Source organism: Ostrea edulis, chromosome 3, assembly GCF_947568905.1.
Source record: "Ostrea edulis chromosome 3, xbOstEdul1.1, whole genome shotgun sequence".
NCBI lineage: Eukaryota > Metazoa > Mollusca > Bivalvia > Ostreida > Ostreidae > Ostrea > Ostrea edulis.
Window position 1 is genome coordinate 36,490,961 of NC_079166.1, and position 20,896 is coordinate 36,511,856.

The 20,896-nt window shown below is 34.7% G+C and overlaps 1 pseudogene; it reads left to right on the plus strand.

The window, feature by feature from the left end:
* The first annotated feature begins 15,162 nt into the window (after positions 1–15,162).
* Positions 15,163–20,549, plus strand: LOC125676992 (GTPase IMAP family member 9-like; annotated as a pseudogene).
* Positions 20,550–20,896: the final 347 nt, after the last annotated feature.

Below are 20,896 nucleotides of genomic sequence, written 5' to 3' on the forward strand. Positions count from 1 at the left end.
CTACAGCGTGACCTGATCTCAATGTGAAAGACGCAAGTACGAGTCATGCTCATTTGTAGCTTTTTATCAATTGGTACCCTGTTGATTTCAAATTATCGGTCAGCAAACAAATTCTAGACAAAAGTAACGTATTGTGTCATCTCTGAGAGCAATAAACAATGGAAAATGTGTTGAAGAATTTGCAGTTTTCATGTTATAAAATCTGCTGCACTGAAATTTTATCTGATGATCTGAATGGCCGGTCTTGGTAGCATAGAGAGCAGACGTTCGCTTCGCAATCGATGGGTTCCGGGTTCATTCTCGATCCGAGTGTGGCCGCGAAAAGTCTAAGACGCTTAAGACAGGTAGCTATTGATCCTAATTCAAGCATCCGATATTTTAAACCAAGTCAGAGGCGGAATAAAACCTAAAGACCCCGTGTCAGGGTAGACGTTGGACTATCAATGAGGCTTCACTGCTAAGAATTAAAGCGGCATACATATGTCCTATTTGTAACTGCTGACATTCTTATATAAGTGAAAAATTCTAAAAGGGGCCATTAAAAAAACCCACCTAAACTTATCTTCAAAATGAATATTAATTGTATCATATAATTATTCGTATATTTTATCATTCCAAGTGAGGTAATTCAAACTATATTCATTACACACGATGAACGCTTTTTACGATCGTTATGCACTGCTTGGTGTACACATATGTAGCCTTCAATATCGATCAATAGTAAATGTAATGATTTTAAAGTCTGTCAGAATTGCTCCGATATGGTAAATCATCATTCTATGTTATTGGCTTATCGTTTGACGTATTTTGATAAGAACTGACATTTGAGCCACACTCGCTTTATTTCCTCATGTTATTCAATCCCCCTGGTATTTCCATTTTCTTCTAACATTCTTTTGGAATTATGATCTTTAATTTTTTTTTTATATGCAGGGACTCTAGGTGGGACACTAATTATTGAATTTACAACATGACAACATCTTTATATGACATACAAACAACATGACAACATATCTATATAGCATACAAACATCATGACAACATCTCTATATAACATACAAACAACATGACAACATCTCTATATAACATACAAACAACATGACAACATCTCTATATAACATACAAACAACATGACAACATCTCTATATAACATACAAACAACATGATAACATATCTATATAACATACAAACAACATGACAACATCTTTATATAACATACAAACAACATGACAACATCTCTATATAACATACAAACATCGTGACAACATTTCTATATAACATACAAACATCATGACAACATATCTATATAGCATACAAACAACATGACAACATATCTATATAACATACAAACAGCATGACATCTCTATATAACATACACACATCATGACAACATCTCTATATACAAACAACATGACATCATCTCTATATAACATACAAACATCGTGACAACATCTCTATATAACATACAAACAACATATTTATATAACATACAAACATCGTGACAACATTTCTATATAGCATACAAATAACATGACAATATCTCTATATAACATACAAACATCATGACAACATCTCTATATCACATACAAACATCGTGACAACATCTCTATATACAAACAACATGACAACATATCTATATAACATACAAACATCGTGACAACATCTATATATAACATACCAACATCGTGACAACATCTCTATATAGCATACAAACAACATGACATCATCTCTATATAACATACAAACATCGTGACAACATCTCTATATAACATACCAACATCGTGACAACATCTCTATATAACATACCAACATCGTGACAACATCTCTATATAACATACAAACAACATATTTATATAACATACAACCATCGTGACAACATCTCTATATAGAATACAAACAACATGACAATATCTCTATATAACATACAAACATCATGACAACATCTCTATATAACATACAAACAAACATGAAAACATCTCTATATAACATACAAACATCGTGACAACATCTCTATATACAAACAACATGACATCATCTCTATATAACATACAAACATCATGACAACATCTCTATATAACATACAAACATCGTGACAACATCTCTATATAGCATACAAACAACATGACAACATCTCTATATACAAACAACATGACATCATCTCTATATAACATACAAACATCGTGACAACATCTCTATATAACATACCAACATCGTGACAACATCTTTATATAACATACAAACAACATGACAACATCTCTATATAACATACAAACAAACATGACAACATCTCTATATAACATACAAACATCATGACAACATCTCTATATAACATACAAACATCGTGACAACATCTCTATATACAAACAACATGACATCATCTCTATATAACATAGAAACATCGTGACAACATCTCTATATAAAATACAAACATCGTGACAACATCTCTATATAACATACAAATAGCATATTTATATAACATACAAACATCGTGACAACATTTCTATATAGCATACAAACATGACAATATCTCTATATAACATACAAACATCATGACAACATCTCTATATAACATACAAACAAACATGACAACATCTCTATATAACATACAAACATCATGACAACATCTCTATATAACATACAAACATCGTGACAACATCTCTATATAGCATACAAACAACATGACAACATCTCTATATAGCATACAAACAACATGACAACATCTCTATATAACATACAGACATCGTGACAACATCTCTATATAACATACAAACATCGTGACAACATCTTTATATAACATACAAACAACATGACAACATCTCTATATAACATACAAACAAACATGACAACATCTCTATATAACATACAAACATCATGACAACATCTCTATATAACATACAAACATCGTGACAACATCTCTATATAGCATACAAACAACATGACAACATCTCTATATAGTATACAAACAACATGACAACATCTCTATATAACATACAGACATCGTGACAACATCTCTATATAACATACAAACATCGTGACAACATCTTTATATAACATACAAACAACATGACAACATCTCTATATAACATACAAACAAACATGACAACATCTCTATATAACATAGAAACAACATGACAACATCTCTATATAACATAAAACAAACATGACAACATCTCTATATAACATACAAACATCGTGACAACATCTCTATATACAAACAACTTGACAACATATCTATATAGCATACAAACAAACATGACGACATCTCTATATAACATACAAACATCGTGACAACATCTCTATATAACATACAAACAACATGACAACATCTCTATATAACATACAAACAAACATGACAACATCTCTATATAACATACAAACAACATGTCAACGTCTCTATATAACATACAAACAAACATGACAACATCTCTATATACAAACAACATGACAAAATCTCTATATAACATACAAACAAACATGACAACATCTCTATATAACATAGAAACAACATGACAACATCTCTATATAACATAAAACAAACATGACAACATCTCTATATAACATACAAACATCGTGACAACATCTCTCTATAACATACAAACAACATGACAACATCTCTATATAACATACAAACAAACATGACAACATCTCTATATACAAACAACATGACATCATCTCTATATAACATACAAACAAACATGACAACATCTCTATATAACATACAAACATCGTGACAACATCTCTCTATAACATACAAACAACATGACAACATCTCTCTATAACATACAAACAACATGACAACATCTCTATATAACATACAAACAAACATGACAACATCTCTATATAACATACAAACATCGTGACAACATCTCTATATAACATACAAACAGCATGACAACATCTCTATATAACATACAAACAAACATGACAACATCTCTATATACAAACAACATGACAACATATCTATATAACATACAAACAAACATGACAACATCTCTATATAACATAGAAACAACATGACAACATATCTATATAACATACAAACAAACATGACAACATCTCTATATAACATACAAACATCGTGACAACATCTCTATATACAAACAACTTGACAACATATCTATATAGCATACAAACAAACATGACGACATCTCTATATAACATACAAACATCGTGACAACATCTCTATATAACATACAAACAACATGACAACATCTCTATATAACATACAAACAACATGACAACATCTCTATATACAAACAACATGACATCATCTCTATATAACATACAAACATCGTGACAACATCTCTATATAACATACAAACATCGTGACAACATCTCTATATAGCATACAAACAACATGACATCATCTCTATATAACATACCAACATCGTGACAACATCTCTATATAAGATACCAACATCGTGACAACATCTCTATATAGTATACAAACAACATGACATCATCTCTATATAACATACAAACATCGTGACAACATTTCTATATAACATAGCAACATCGTGACAACATCTCTATATAACATACAAACAACATATTTATATAGCATACAAACATCGTGACAACATCTCTATATAACATACCAACATCGTGACAACATCTCTATATAACATACAAACATCATGACAACATCTCTATATACAAACAACATGACATCATCTCTATATAACATAGAAACATCGTGACAACATCTCTATATAAAATACAAACATCGTGACAACATCTCTATATAACATACAAACAACATATTTATATAGCATACAAACATCGTGACAACATTTCTATATAGCATACAAACAACATGACAATATATCTATATAACATACAAACATCATGACAACATCTCTATATAACATACAAACAAACATGACAACATCTCTATATAACATACAAACATCATGACAACATCTCTATATAACATACAGACATCGTGACAACATCTCTATATAGCATACAAACAACATGACAACATCTCTATATAACATACAAACAACATGACAACATCTCTATATAACATACAGACATCGTGACAACATCTCTATATAACATACAAACATCGTGACAACATCTTTATATAACATACAAACATCGTGACAACATCTCTATATAACATACAAACATCGTGACATCTCTATATAGCATACAAACAACATGACAATATCTCTATATAGCATACAAACATCGTGACAATATCTCTATATAACATCATGAAAAAATCTCTATATAATATACAAACAACATGACAACATACAAACAAACTACATTGTTATTTCGAATTTCAATATTTCGGTTGAGCATCACTGAAGAGACATTATTTGTCGAAATGCACATCTGGTGCATCAAAATTGGTACCGTATGAGTTTTACATTATGACCCCTGGGTCGATGCCTCTGCTGGTGGACTGTTAGTCCCCGAGGGTCTCTACAGCCCAGTAGCTAAGTACTTCGTTACCAGGTTGAAAATACGGATGTATATTTAATTACTGTTATAAAATTAGAAATTTATTTCAAAATTAAGGATTATCTCCCTCACGCATAGCTCTTATCCTTAGACGAATTTGACTCCACTTTTTTGGCACACTGTTTTCCCCTATAATAGCTCTAAAACTTCATTGTTATTTCGGATTTCAATATTTCGGTTGAGCATCACCGAAGGGACATTATTTGTCGAAATGCGCATCTGGTGCATCAAAATTGGTAGCGTATGAGTTTTACATTATGACCCTTGGGTCGAGGCCTCTGCTCGTGGACTGTTAGTTCCCGAGGGTCACTACAGCCCAGTAGCTAAGTACTTCGTTACTAGTTTGAAAATACGGATGTATATCTAATTACTGTTATAAAATTTAGAAATTCATTTCAAAATTAAGGATTATCTCCCTCGCGCATAGCTCTTAACTTCATTGTTATTTCGGATTTCAATATTTCGGTTGAGCATCACTGAAGAGACATTATTTGTCGAAATGCGCATCTGGTGCATCAAAATTGGTACCGTATGAGTTTTACATTCCCATATAACATGCAAACAATATGACAAACAATTCACATTTCAGTGAATTTATCTCGTTTATCCTTCATTCCAACAACATTTTCTAAGATTTTTTATTTCAAGTTGATTGAAAGATTGAAATTACACGATGTGGAAAACTGTAGGCATCATTACCCTAGCAACAAATAACAATCATTTGATCAATGGATTAAAGACGTTTCAGTTTTGAAAACTGCCTGCAATTCTACGAAAAGAAAAAGAAACTAGTGGAGTATATATATAGCGCAGAACGTACTCGTCATTGATTCCTTCCCGAACCCTTCCTTCCGTCCATCAGACCACTACATAGCCTGTAAGTATAGTTTATTTGCTCTAATTCATCTGGTTATTCTACATACCAGTAAGTATATAATTAATGCCATACAGTATTGTCTTTATGAATTTTTATTATTTGATTATTTTATTTCAGCATTTGTAAACAGTTAAATCTGAGTTCATTTCAGTGTCTTTTACATGTTTCATGTAGTCGTGTTTTTAATTTAATACAAATAAAAACAAAACTGATTATATTTTACTCAAAGATACTTATATTTAGTTTAGGTAAACGATATTTTGCACCCAAAAAAATGCTGTCTTTTAAAAAAGGACTGTAATACATGGACCATAGGCATGAGTTCTAACAGAAACTAAATATTCTAGGTTAAAATCAAAATGTGTTTTAAAACAGATTTTTCAATCTTAAAACATGCATATATTTTCTTCTAAGTCATTGTTGGATCGTATATTGATATATAGGCCTAATGAATATTTAATAGTTGTTGCTTTGACCTTTAACCTCAGAATTAAAGGACCTATGCAATGCAATCCAATTTTCCAGTAGAATAAACATCTATTCAAATCAAAACTGAATTGAAAAGTGACGAAGATATAAATTGAATTGAAGAAGATATTAGCCAAAATCTCCAAATCACACATGAATGTATTTTTGAAATGGTCGGGTTCAAGCGCCAAATCGCTGTGACGTCACAAAGGGTACCGCGCCATTATGGATGAAGGAAAAAGTGTAGATCTGCAGTTGAATTTTGCCGTATTTATACTATGTATTTGTTGTTTCAGTGTATTTATATGTTATAGTTATTTAGATTTAGTCATTGTGAAGAGTTTTAACTCGTAGTATTCGTGATCAGAAGATTGTAAATACCGTAATACTGATATTTCTCTCGGACATGGTCGAAGACTTGAATGCAAAGCCGGTACGTTTGTTTATCATTAAATATTGAATAGATTCTTTTTAAGTAAAAAGATGTTTTCACTCACTCAGTATTAATTATCCCAAGTACCACTGTTCTTATTGTATGTAAAGATTTTGTAAAGACATTAGCCATTAGAGTTCTAACTTATTTTCATTTTGGTATTGGCTCATCGTCGGAAGGAAGCCCAAGGTCGGTTGCACTTCTTTTAACTCCCGTGGGACACAACGCCAATATATTCGCTGGAAGGTGTGTCTCAGCTTCTTTATGCGATTGGTCGCTTTGCCATTCCTTACTACAATATTCAAACAATGTAAAAGCCCCTTGCTTCCAGTGTTCGGGAGCATAGAAAAACATGGCTTTCGAAGCGAAGATTTTGACAAGTTACAAAGCTTTCAGCGAGATGCTTTACAACTTCTTTGTTAGTTTGTTCTAAAATTGATTTACAGAAAATATCAACATACCTAACAACTTTTTTTTACTTCCTTCATCTGGTCCACTTTCATGACCATTGAGTCGTTGAATTTGCATACCTGCTTTAATTTATTCGTACAAAGGCTGCATGCAAATGATGCGTCTGTTGGGTGAAAGTTGAGGCATGCTAGAGCATAACTGTACTGTTCAAGTGAAGTTTTTGACAACAGAGCCCTATAGCCCCAATCTTTGATAATGTCACAACAAAACACACACACAATTACATGGGTGCCGCCATTACTGCTAACGCTTAGAGTTTCGGGAATACTTACGGCGATTCCTATTGGTCCTCGATAGGTCACTTAAGGTCATGCATTTTTATGAGTTATACGAAAATATCGGCGTTGTGTCCCATGGGAGGTAAAGGAAGTGCGACCGACCATGTGTTTCCGACGATGGTATTGGCTGGACTTCATTGTAATGAGAGCAGTCACAAAACAAACACATTTCCAATACAAGATAGCATTCCCAAAGATTATGCCGTCAAAAAAGTGAAGGTGCCAAGTACTTCTGGTAATTAAATTATATGAAAGTAAACTGTTTATTTATTACGTTAATTGACTGATTATGGTTTTATGCCGTTTTGGCAATATTTCAACCATTTTACCGCGGTTAACTAATTCAAATATGTTTGATTGTGAGTGTTTGAGTTTTCCTGACGGACCCCAGTGAGACTACTCTTTTCAAAACTCCTAATAACAAAGTGGGGTTTTTTCATAATGGGGTGGGTGGGGTTACACAGTAAATATACACTACAGTGACATATGATTCAAATGACAAGCACAACAAAATTATGATATTAATTTGACCAAATGCATTCTAAAAATATGTGAAATTAATATCTGTACACAATCTATTTCTATGTTGTTGGTTTTTTTTTTTTTTTAAAGATTATATAGACAGCCTGACACAATCAGTCACCTCTTCTGTAGAATGTTCCACATGCCTAATTATGATGCTATAGTTAATGCCTCTCCACCTCAACTTTATTCGGCCCGAGAAGGGCAAAGCTGTTCAGTAATCCGGACCTTAAAGTAATTCCACCCTCCTGTGATGTCATCAGATTTTGCAATGTCATCAGAATATTAATGCTCACAAGTTTGAGTGTTGTTTTTTGTTTAAAAAATTCCATGAAACTTCATAAATGATGTCCATTTTCAGATATGAACAACAAAATAGGTGAATATGTTGACAAAAATGTTATGCAACTATTTACATGTGAATAAATTAGACTACATAATATTAATACTCTTTTTATTAAAACACTTATGTAATAGAGTGAATTTTACATGTTTTTAATACTTTATTTCAGGGATTTTATTTATTGAAAATAAATTGCTTTAATTCAATTTCTTTACAGAGTTTTGAATTTTGATATGAGAATAAAGTTTTATCTAATTGAAATCATTATTATAACTATGACTTGTGTTTGTCTTGTTATTTCATTACTTATTAAATTTTACTACTTACTATGCAGAACAGGTTTTTCTTTAGGATAATTGTTACTATTTATAGATCACTCTAGCTTGGTCACATGGTTTTTAGGAGGGAAATTTCTTTTGAGGACAGGTATTCTTGTTTTCATGCTTAAGTGGCACAGAAGGGTTGTTCGATAAAAGTTTCATATAGTAGTTTGTTCTTTACTAGTGGATTGATTTATTGGATGCAGATTTATTGTATTTGAGCAGTTAGAACATCAACACATTCTATAAAGTAGGAGGATTTCTTAATGTTTGCACCGACCTTTGCACCTCATGGGAGGGTCATGCAACAATCATCACCACAATAAAGATAAAACCCACGAAACCGGAGTTATTATTATTACACTCTGTTACAATGGCGCCCAACGTGGGGGTTTACAGTCTTAACTGATAACAATCCAGTTACATATGTGTTGACAACAGCCAAACTAGATGCGACTGGACATCGATGGTTAGCAGCTCTTGCTTCCTTCAACTTTGACATCAAATATAGAGCTGGAAGGAATAATGCAGATGCTGATGCTCTTAGTCGTTTGCCAACTATCAACATCGAGACTGTACAAGCCATTTGTCACTCTACTGTACCAGCCTATGTGGAAACTCTTACTCTGTCACCATCAATAGTATTAGATGATGAAGATCCACGAGGGACCAGCACAGGAAACATCATTGATTGGTGTAAAGCACAGGATCTGGATCCTGATATAAAGAGGATGAAGGACTATGTACAATCCAATGTGAAACCTTCAAGGAAAGAAATAGGATCTAACTCCCTACTGCGACAATTTCAAAATTTAAGGTTAATAGATGGAGTTTTGCATCGAGTAACAACAACAGATGAAGGAATTAAACATCAACTGGTTTTACCCATTGCTCATGCATCAACTGTAATGGAAGCTCTTCACAATGACATGGGACACCCTGGTAAAGACAGAACCCTTTCACTCATTAAAGATAGGTTCTATTGGCCTGGAATGCATAGTGATGTTGAGACGTGGATCACCGAATGTGGAAGATGTACTAGGAGGAAGACACCAACCAATCAACGAGCTCCTCTAGTAAACATCGTGACCAGTGCACCACTAGAATTGGTATGCATGGATTACCTGACTCTGGAAGCATCCAAGGGAGGTTATCAACACATGTTGGTGATCACGGACCACTTTACTAGGTATGCATTAGCTATCCCAACCAGGAACCAATTAGCAAGGACAACTGCAGAAGCATTCTTTAATCATTTTATTGTTCATTACGGAATACCTGCCAGAATTCATTCTGACCAAGGTGCCAACTTTGAGAGTAAGGTGATTAAAGAATTATGTACCATTGCAGGGATGAGCAAATCAAGGACCACCAGTTATCACGCGATGGGTAATGGAATGTGTGAGAGGTTTAACCGGACTCTGCTTGATATGCTTGGTTCACTTCCATCCACCAAGAAGGCTAATTGGAAGGCATACGTCAATCCGTTAGTACATGCCTATAATTGCACTCGCCACGAGAGCACTGGACAAACGCCATACTTACTGATGTTTGGTAGAATCCCAAGATTGCCCGTGGACATGACTTTTGGCCTTAGAGAAAATGAGAAGGAACCTACTACTCAGTATGTAACTGACTTGCGAAGTAAAATCCAAAAAAGCATACGAACTAGCAGCAGAAGCATCTGAGAAAGCAAGGACCAAGCAGAGAGACACCTACAACACTAAGGTGAGAGGTGGAACGGTGAAAGTTGGAGATCGAGTACTAGTAAAAATAGTTGCTTTTGATGGTAAGCACAAGTTGGCTGATAGATGGGAGCAGGAGCCTTACACAGTCATTGCACAGCCAAATGGTGATATTCCTGTTTTTACTGTCAGAAGAGAAAATGGTGAAGGACGTACTCGAACTCTACATCGCAACCTTTTACTTCCAGTGGGTTTCATTCATGATGCACCAACACCAGCTCCAAGGAAATCAAGGGTTAAGCCTGCAGCAGCAAAAGTTAGTGAGGAACCAGAGAATACTCATCAAGAAGAATCTGGGGAGAGTGACTCAGAAGATGATTCTTCATGGGGATTCATAGTTAGTCAGGTAGAGCAAGAAGACAGCAGTCCAGTGATTGCTGATGATTCTGAGATTGCTCATGAGACTAATAACGTTTCATTTCAGAATGCTAGCGCTAGCGATACGGAGATTGCTCAGGAAGAAGTTCCGGATGCAGCAACATCTCAGACAGAAGCAGAACAGACCGAAGAAGTTCCTCTAAGGAGATCTACCAGACAGCGGAAATTACCTGTCCGCTATCAAACTGGCGACTTCCTGCTGAATAAATCTGCAACACTTGTACCATCTACTCGGAAAGAAGATTGGGAGAAGAAAGTATTTTGTATAACTTCTTTAGCATCAAATTCTTCTTTACTTTCCAATTTGCAGGAAGAAGCAGGCAGAGCAATTCTTGAAATTCTATCAAACAAATAAAAATTGTTGCGCAGTTTAAAAGGTAAATGCCGAGACGTCATTTTTCAACACAGGGGAGTATGTAATAGAGTGAATTTTACATGTTTTTAATACTTTATTTCAGGGATTTTATTTATTGAAAATAAATTGCTTTAATTCAATTTCTTTACAGAGTTTTGAATTTTGATATGAGAATAAAGTTTTATCTAATTGAAATCATTATTATAACTATGACTTGTGTTTGTCTTGTTATTTCATTACTTATTAAATTTTACTGCTTACTATGCAGAACAGGTTTTTCTTTAGGATAATTGTTACTATTTATAGATCACTCTAGCTTGGTCACATGGTTTTTAGGAGGGAAATTTCTTTTGAGGACAGGTATTCTTGTTTTCATGCTTAAGTGGCACAGAAGGGTTGTTCGATAAAAGTTTCATATAGTAGTTTGTTCTTTACTAGTGGATTGATTTATTGGATGCAGATTTATTGTATTTGAGCAGTTAGAACATCAACACATTCTATAAAGTAGGAGGATTTCTTAATGTTTGCACCGACCTTTGCACCTCATGGGAGGGTCATGCAACAATCATCACCACAATAAAGATAAAACCCACGAAACCGGAGTTATTATTATTACACTCTGTTGCACTAGCACTAAAGTCTGTTTTTCACAAACCATAAAGAATATTTTTATCTAAAACCCTGTTGACAATAGTTTAGATTCCGATAAACATGTGCTTGTGCATGTGCAAGCTAACTCGCCCCTTTTGTGAGTACGGTCACGTAATATCCTCTAATCGTCACCGCGAGCGATAAATGACCGAGTAGTTACAATTGCAAACTCCGGTGCACTAACGGAAAGGGCCGAGTGATGTTGCGATTGGCTCCGGTGAACATGTTTGAAAGTATTATTTCAAGTGTTTCATCATCCTGTTTATTAAGAACAGAACTAATAATATGAGAATGTAATATGAATATTTCCAAAACATACACCACCGCGGTGGTCTAGAGGTTTGAGCGTTCGCCCTGTATGTGGAAGGCCGCGACAGACTCAAGTCATAAAACAGTTAGTAATCGTTCCATCACCAGATACTCGGCATCAGGTGTGAATGTCACGGGTCATCAGAGATTACCCTTGTCACAGTAGGTGTGGCACACTAAAGAACCCTCGCTGCTCACTGGTCGTAAGCCAGGAGTATAGGCCTAAATTTGAAGCCCTTCGCCGGCAATGGTGACATCTCCATATGTGTAAAAAAAAATTCTCGAGAGAGGCGTTATACAAGATAAAATCAATTAATCAATCTAAAACATACTCTCAATATGTTTATTTGCACATGTAATAAGTTTTCAACTCTTTAATATCAAATGCTTCAGAGTTTATATCACTCTTTCGATGGTGAAATCATACTTCGTAAGAGATGTTTTAACGAGCCATTAAATAAACATTTAGTCTAATAAGCTGGGAAGCACTGAGCTGCGAGAAATTATCAATTTCATTTGTTGTGTGCATGTCAATCAATATAATAGTTTAAACTTGGCGCTATAACAGACCTAGAAGATTGTGTACGCTATTGTCGATAATATCATGCTTCAAGTAACGTATGCTTCTTGTCCGTCATAAACATAGAGTTTTAATGGGAGTGTGGTAGAAACATAACTACATGTGAAATGATGTGTTTACTATGACCATGAATATATCGCCACGCTGTTTCCACGCTGCGTGTACTAATACGGCGTTTCTACCCTGATCTTAATACATGTACGACTGTACCCTGCTTCCTGTTTACCACGATCCCGATATGCTTGATTTGAAAGTGTTCAATATAAGCGTGATAACAGCGTATACAGAGCTTCCTATTCATAAAGATCCTACCCCGATCATACTCCGCTAGAGAAGAAAAATCACAATGTTTCTCTCGCGACTTCCCACACTTTCAGTCAGATTTTGACCTTAGCAGAACCGGCGTATATCTATGAACGGAGGGAGGGGGTATTGTGGAGATGATGTAATTGACCACAGCACCCATCCAGTGTCCAGTCCAGAAAATTAGTAATTGTGTAATGCAGCAAGGGTGTTGGAAGGGTTCTGTGATGTGTCTTCTTATGATGCAAAATACTCTCCTGTAAACACTCAAAGTAATTTCTAAAAAAAAAAAAAAAAAAAAAAAAAAAAAAAAAAAAAAGGTTAGCCCTATACAAATAACGAAATATCATAAGAGAAATTTGTTTAATATGCAACTTTTGTTCTTTAGAGATTGTTTTCACCGGCTACAATTTCTACACACTAAAACATTTGAGTTTTCTTTTAATGTTGCAATGTAGATGCCGAGAATAGCGGAGATGGGTAACCATAAAATACTACAAGTCACTCTAATCGCTGTCGTTTTGTACCAGGTGTCATCGTCACTCTGGGAAGCAGAAAATGGTAAAAAAAAAAATATTGTCATTCAAACCAACTTATTGAAACATAAAGCAATCTCTCCACTACTTTCGAGTTCCAGCTGAATTATTTCATTTGCTTTTGATTTAGGACACAAAAAGCAGAATTGCAGGAAAGGTTCATCAGGTATGTTTGTAATGTAATTAGTCGAACAACTTACTATTAAAATGCGACTTAAGTTTAAAGATATGGATTTATTTTATGATTTATTTTCCTTGCACATATATTTTCTTAGATTTACATTTGTTTTGTTCTTGAAAGAAGAAAAAAACTGTTAAATGTGTAGTTTTCTCTGATCTTTCTACCATACTAGTATTCAATGAAGATCACTATATTCATACGAGATAATATCAGTGTTTTGTACACAAAATTTTGCACTGAAAAATATATTGTAATGTTAAATCTATGTGCATGTCTAATAAAGATCAGACAGTAAAGGTAGAGAGAGTTGTGCTTTTGCAAACTTTATCTTTGTTTAGCATTTTCTTCCAGTCACTTACAGATGGGTCGGGATCTTTAGGTATGATAATATACTTGCTAGGAATAAAATGTAACATTGATCTAATTATTGTGCCTGTTGTTCTACGTTCCATTTGAGAAATATCCACTGATGTAGAGACGTCACATGCATATGGTTAAGAGACACGAATTTCAATTTTCCGTGCTGCTTACAGCCGTATCTGGGAAGTTGACGATGGAGAAGCTGAAGTTATCCCGTTTGTCATAAAGTTGAGTTGTTAGTTTCCCGTTAACATCTATGTTTAATAAAATATCGAAGTATGAAGCGGATGATTTTGAACTTAGTATCTAATTTTTTTTTTTAAATTCACCCCAATTTACTTAATAAATATATTCCTAAGAACTTCGAAACAGCCTCTTCACATAAAGTATAACGCATAGGCATCGACATTGATTAAAAGTAAGTTATCCTGTCTTTATATATTAATGACGTAAACACATGAAAGTAATTACCGATTATTGCGAAAAGTAATGATACGAATATATATATATATATATATATATATATATATATATATATATAAACACTTTCTAGAAAAAATTCGACCATGTTACCGGTCTTCTTCAGTCGTGTTTATCTCTTAAAGGTCGAAATTTTTCTAGAAAGTGTTTCAAGTTTTTAAAGAAATTATATTTGAAAAAAGACAAACACACACACACAAATATATATAAGCACTGAAAAGGCCACGACACTGTTGGTTATTTAAAACTCAAATTTTCGACGCTATCCGCGTCTTTTATCAAGAGACATATATTACATAAATAAATAACACACACCACGAAAATATATCACGAATATATATCACGAATATATATATATATATGTATATGTATGTATGTATGTATGTATGAAACAATATTGACATTATCAGCAAAAGAGAACATGTTTAGATAATGCCAGAGAAATTCTAATTCTACTCGTTGGAAAAACTGGCATTAGTAAGAGCACTACTAGTGATACCATCCTGGGAACCAATGTATTTTTATCTTCAGCAGCAGCCTCATCAAAAAAGAGGAAATCCAGTATAGTGTCTCCAATGGCCTACCTTTTTCGAGTTACTCCCCTTACAAAGGAAGTTGGGGGCGCGCTTACGATTGTGGTCCTAAACTTCACATAAATAGTATTAGCAAATGTGTATAGTAAACCTTACGTTACCACATTCTTTACTATGCTGAGTTTTAACAGGTTGTATTATATCTATGACACAAACAAGGTTTAATTTCTTCAAATTTTATGGAGAAAACTTTGAGAAATATACACTTCGTCAAATTGTAGAGTTGGGGGAGGGGGGATGTTATAAGCGTGTTTAACGTTTATTTCTGTCCAAGTTATAATACAGTTAATACCGAGAATTTCAATACCAATCTGTTTTAAAAACAACAGACACCTAGAATTAAAGCACAGTGAAAGCATGTGATATAATCAGGCACGTTGCATCGTATATTATTGTTCAGCTACACTATTTTTAAGTCATTACACTTTTAAGATTCTTAGAAAAATTCCTTAGCTGGCAATTGATTGCAATCAAAAATTCTAAAGTTTCCATTTATTCCTTATATGGCACCGTCAACTGAGGACCGCAATATGCTGCGCGCCATCTGTAATCATGGGGAAATAACTCGCATAGCATTGTGAAAAATGTAGGCCATAGATGAAATAGGAGTCTTGTTGTCATTGACACACCAGGAATCTTTGATACGAGCAAAACAACTGAAGAAACTTTCGCTAAATTCGGAAAGTTTTCTCGTGTCATTAATTATGATTCCCCAGGCCTCCATGTATTATTATTATTATTGGTTCTCAAAATAGATAGACTCACCGAGGAGGAGCGGAATAGTGTGGTCCTTTTGTTGGACTATTTCGGAGATCAAGTAAAGCGATGTTTGATTGTTGTGTTTACTGGAAAGTCAAAACGTGATGAGGAAAATAGATGTATAGAGGAATACATCAACATCATGGAGGAAAATTCTATCATAGAGAAACTTATCCATGATATAAATGGACGATTCGTCGCAATAGGTTATGGAGGAAACCTTGCTGGTCGTGAACAAGAAGTCCACTGCATTTGGAAAATGATTTGGAAAATGATCAAAAACATGAATGAAAATGACTTGTACTACAAACTTTAATCTTTCCATAGAATTACAGCATTTCTTGTTTTCATTTACAATAGATTATAAAATGGTGTTTCTTTCCTTTCTACTTTTGCTATTTCAGTGTGAGAAAGAGTATCATTAATTATGGTTTTCCAGAGTGTATGATTGATTGATTCTTTTTTACGTCCCATGGAGAAATTTTTCACTTCAATTAAGACAGCACCAGCTGTCGGTGAAGTACCACAAATTTAGACATGATTAACGCTCAGGGCCGTGAGGAGTGAGGATTCTTTTGTGTGCCGAAGCCTGTCGCAATATGGGACCTCCATTTTTAAGATCATATCATACCTATTAACAATAATTTTCATTCATATGTCGATTCGATATATCCCAGTGAATTCGAAATAAAAGACACCACAGAGTCGTCCACTTCTGCTTCATGCTTAGATATTTTATTGAAAGTAGCCATTAACGGCAAACTAAGAACTCAACTTTATAACAAACGGGATGATTTCAGCTTCTCCATCGTCAACGACACATATTTATGTAGCAATATTGCATTATCACCTTCATATGGTGTTTATATCTCTCAACTGATTCGATACGCAAGAGCTTGTACTGCGTATGGTCAGTTTTTAAATCGAGACAGGCTAATGAGAAGCAAGTTGATGGTGCAGGGGTTTCAACAGTGTCGTTTAAGTTAGCATTTCGCAAATTCTATGGTCGTTATAACGATATAGTTTGCCAATACAACCTATCATTGGGCCAAATGCTCTCTGGCATGTTTCATACCGATTGTTAGGCCGTTCTTGGCACACTGATTTTGACTACGGATAACTCCGTTTACGTGATCAAGATATATGGTTCACGGCTTGTGTGACCGGTCGTCAGGGAATGCTTACTACTTCTAGGCACCTGATCGCACCTCGAGGGGTTAGTGTTTCCCCAACTCTCTATTTTGTATTACTTATAGGAGTTATGAGATCAATCACTGTTCGTTATCCTCCTTATCGTCATCCGAAAGATCCTCGATACTCACTTCTAAATGCCGAGCGTTGGGTGAAGAAGCAATCCCTACATATTTTAACGTCTTAGGTTTGTCACGGCCTTGGCACGAGCGGGGCAGGAATTCACGACCTCCCGATTACGAAGCGAATGCTCTACCACTACGCTACCGCGAGCGAATGAATTGGATGTTATATTTGCCGAAGTTTCTGTGTGTCCATCAGTTCGCATAATGCTGGAAAACTTATCTTCTAATTTCAATTGGAATGTGGAATCTGAATATGCATCGATTTCGAAAAAAGTAATTTACGTTACAGGGGTATCAATACATGTAATTATGAGCTATTTGAATAATTTTAGCGTTTTAGATTTTACCAAGAAAAGATCATGGAATGTCTGTATTATTATGAATGTTAATATTGATTAAAAGTTTCTCCCGTGGGAATCCTGGTTAGAATTGGTCCTCAGTAATCCTTGCTTGTCGTAAGAGGCGACAAAAGGGGGCGGTCTTTCGGATGAGACTGCAAAAACCGAGGTCCCGTGTCACAGCAGGTGTTGCACGATAAAGATTCCTCCCTGCTCAAAGGCCGTAAGTGCCGAGCATAGGCCTAACTTTTGCAGTCCTTCAACGGCAATGGTGACGTCTCCATATCTGTGAAAAATTCTCGAGAGTGACGTTAAACCATATTTAATCAATCAATCAAAGTTTCTCAACCACCCTGTGATCATTTTACTCTTTTTATCTATGCAGAAGCAGCTTCTCTACATAAATGTATGCTTACAAAGTTTATCATTCTTCAATATAACACTTCACATGCTATTTCAGGTTAGCATAATCCATGTACTTCACAATATATCTTCATATACATCTGTAAAATGTAGAAAAAATGATTTTCATTGCGATTGTCCTTAAACATTTTGATATATTTCTTTGATACAATATTTGGATGTATTTGTGTTAACTTTTTTTCACATATATACATCCCGAGGTGTGGATGGTACTTATTGGAAAAACGGGGGGCGGTAAAAGTTCTACTGGGAACACGATATTGGGATTTCCTGCCTTCGATACTAAAGTATCTACCACATCAGTCACTTCCAGTACACAATGCATTGGAACTGGGAGATTTGGGAAGAAGCTGTTTGTTATTGATACACCAGGTCTGTTTGATACAGTTCGGACAAATAGAGAAGTTCTCGTGGACATATCAAAGTGGTTTTCCCAAACTTCTCCTGGGTTGCATGCCGTTATCCTGGTAGTTCAAGTCGGAAGATTTACAGAAGAGGAACAGAAAACTGTAGACCTTTATATAAAATTATTCGGAGAAGAATTAAAAAACTATTTAATCATTGTATTTACTCATAAAGACAGATTGGAAGCTGATGATATGACTATTGACGATTTCGTGCGTACATTGGATGAAGAATCAAACCTAAAATCTCTCATTGATAAAACTGAAGGGAGATATACCGCCATCGGATACAAAGGACGACAAAGCGAGCGTGAAAAGGAAGTACGTCATATTCTTTCCATGATCGATAAAATGGGAGAGAACAACCGTTAATCATATTACTCCAACGATATTTTTAAAAGACTTGAAACCATGAAAAAAATGACAGAAAGAGTATGAAGGAAACAAACCACAAAATGTACACAAAGGAAGAAGCCATATTTTTTCTTAACGCGGCCAGACCCAACTCAAGAGTTTAAATTATCAACAATAATCAACAAGAAGGTATGTTAACAAAAGTTATCACTTCTGTAGGTGTTGGTATTCTGGCCGTAGCTTCAGGTGTTGGAAGTGTGTTTACTTCAGCCGCATCACTTGTCGATGCCTGGTTAGGATATTGCGCAATTTTTCCTGTATTGATCTTTCGCTACAGCTTATTGCACTAGGAAAGACGCATTGACTTTCTTGTCGTACTTTAAAGTAACATTACCTTTCGTTTTGTGCATCTTAAACCAAGGTTTTAACGTACATATATGAACTATTCATTATATATATACTCTTTACTTGGTGAACTGAAAGATCAAGGTAAATGTTATTTGACCAATAATCAGAGGTCAAGGTTGTCTATGTTACAATTCTGTTAAATAAATCTTGTTGAGATATTTCTTCACATTTTCATTAGTAGTTGATGATACATTGGATGAAAAATCAAACCTAAAATCTCTCATTGATAAAACTGAAGGGAGATATACCGCCATCGGATACAAAGGACGACAAAGCGAGCGTGAAAAGGAAGTACGTCATATTCTTTCCATGATCGATAAAATGGGAGAGAACAACCGTTAATCATATTACTCCAACGATATTTTTAAAAGACTTGAAAACATGAAAAAAATGACAGAAAGAATATGAAGGTAACAAACCACAAAATGTATACAGAGGAAGAAGTCATAATTTTTCTTAACGCGGCCAGACCCAACTCAAGAGTTTAAATTATCAACAATAATCAACAAGACGGTATGTTAACAAAAGTTACACTTCTGTAGGTGTTGGTATTCTGGCCGTAGCTTCAGGTGTTGGAAGTGTGCTTATTTCAGCCGCATCACTTGTCGATGCCTGGTTAGGATATTGCGCAATTTTTACTGTATTGATCTTTCGCTACAGCTTATTGCACTAGGAAAGACGCATTGACTTTCCTGTCGTACTTTAAAGTAACATTACCTTTCGTTTTGTGCATCTTTAACCAAGGTTTTAACGTACATATATAAACTATTCATTATACATATACTCTTTACTTGGTGAACTGAAAGATCAAGGTAAATGTTATTTGACCCATAATCAGAGGTCAAGGTTGTCTATGTTACAATTCTGTTAAATAAATCTTGTTGAGATATTTCTTCACATTTTCATTAGTAGTTGATGACAGTTGAAATTTCAATCGTATACCGGGAATCTTTATTGTAGGGTCATAAATTCGGTTTTGACAGGAGTGATTGCGACCGCATGTTTTTAAACCACATGTTGGCCACCTGTACGGACAAGAAACGCCTGGTCAATTGTCACCAGTCTGCATATATTTTCTACGATGCCGTGAAAATTGGTGCTTTCTCTCATTATTTCACAGTATGGCATCACGATACTGTTCACAGTCGTGGGTTTCGCAGTGTTTACAATAAAGATATTGTTCAGAAACTCATGGATGTTAGTTTTATTAACCTAATATCAATGATCGTACAACAT